The 1,749-nt window shown below is 43.9% G+C and overlaps 1 pseudogene; it reads right to left on the minus strand.

Annotated features, from left to right (window-relative positions):
• Window positions 1–1,242, minus strand: part of LOC108287787 — a 2,572-nt pseudogene extending 1,330 nt beyond the window's left edge.
• Window positions 1,243–1,749: the final 507 nt, after the last annotated feature.

Genomic DNA, 1,749 nt, shown 5'->3' on the forward strand with positions numbered 1-1,749 from the left:
TTGACCAGGATGGTCTCGATCTCTTGACCTCGTGATCCACCCGCCTCGGCCTCCCAAAGTGCTGGGATTACAGGCTTGAGCCACCGCGCCCGGCCTAATTTTTGTATTTTTTTAAGTAGAGATGGAGTTTCACCATGTTGGCCAGGCTGGTCTCGAACTCCTAACCTCAAGTGATCTGTCCACTTCGGCCTCCCAAAGTGTTGGGATTACAGCCTTGAGCCACTGCACCCAGCAGCAATGGGATAACATTTCTAAAGTGTTTGATGATGCCTTTTGTGTAGACAGCTATTATTAGGATACTTCTCTGCGTACAAAGTGTCAGTCACTCTTTACAGTTCTTCAGTATCATAGTGGTCAGATGGGTCGGAAGAGCATGCTCTAAGTAGGACTCGATGGAACATGAAACTGTTAATTGTGTCAGCAAGGCACCCTACTTGGAAAGGTGATTTGTCAGCACTGAATCCATCTACACTTGCTAGATTCTGATGAGGATTAGAGATGTAGTCAGGGAGTCACACAATGCTAACTGACCAGCAGGTAGGTCAAGTCGTAGACTTTGTTTCATTCTTATCACATTCTTACCCTGCAAGGATACTAAAGTCCAGAGACCTGATGCAAGAACTTTAAGCCTAGGCTCCCTCTGCTTCCAAGATAGGGGGTAGTGAATGGGCTTCAGATGTACTCTTGTATATGAGCTTTTCTTGTAGAGAAGCTTAGAGTGTCCTCAGAGTCTTAAAGGGGGTCTGTGACCCAACAAACATTACAAGCCTCTAACCATAAAGAAATTTCTAGTATTTTCCATATCATCCTCCTCATCCAAATTTCCTTTGACCTATGCTTTCTAATTAAAATTTTTATTTCCTTTCCCTAGGGAAAGATTAAATTCTATTGGGATACTCACAATCTAAAATTGAACAAATGAATACATATACTTTTTTTTTTTTTGGAAGGAGTTGTTAATTAAGAAACAGAGAAGAGCTATCTGTAAATTAGAAAATAATGAAAGAAACAGAACCTACAGTCACTTTCCGTAATTTTAATATTGCAATGTGACCTGAACATCCTTGGCTGTCACAGCCAGTGGGTGTAAACAAGGTCACAGGAACATTAGTAAGACCTGAATTTAGCATTCTCATGTCCCTTCCTGACATATGTCAGGACCCCAGCTCATCTCTAGTTTCATGGGTGTGTGTAGGAACAAGTCCTTACACGCTCTAATTTTATATTATTACTGAAGTCCATTGCTAGGAGCCATTGTATTGTGGTTCTTCTTCAACATAGCCACTGTGGCCAGGATCTCCAGTGGGAATGCTACGTCCTGGCATTCCTGCTCCACTGCTGTGCTGAGACTCCTGCCAGATGCCATCCTGTGCTGTGCAGAGATTGAGGACATGCTCATCTCTTCTTTAATCAGCAATTTGGCACCTAAGCTCCATAGTGCTATTGTGTATGTCTTTTTTTTTTTTTTTTTTTTTTTTGAGACAGAGCCTCACTCTGTCACCCAGATTGTGCAGTGGCACAATCTCTGCTCACTGCAACCTCTGCCTCCTGGGTTTAAGCAATTCTCCTGCCTCAGCCTCCTGAGAAGCTGGATTACAGGTGCCCACCACCACACCTGGCTATTTTTTGGTATTTTTAGTAGAGACAGGGTTTCACCATGTTGGCCTGTTGGCCAGGCTGGTCTTGAACAACCGACCTCAGGTGATCCGCCTGCCTCAGCCTCCCAAAGTGCTGGGATTACAGGCGTGA

Source organism: Cebus imitator, unplaced genomic scaffold, assembly GCF_001604975.1.
Source record: "Cebus imitator isolate Cc_AM_T3 unplaced genomic scaffold, Cebus_imitator-1.0 Scaffold355, whole genome shotgun sequence".
In the NCBI taxonomy this organism is placed as follows: Eukaryota; Metazoa; Chordata; class Mammalia; order Primates; family Cebidae; genus Cebus; species Cebus imitator.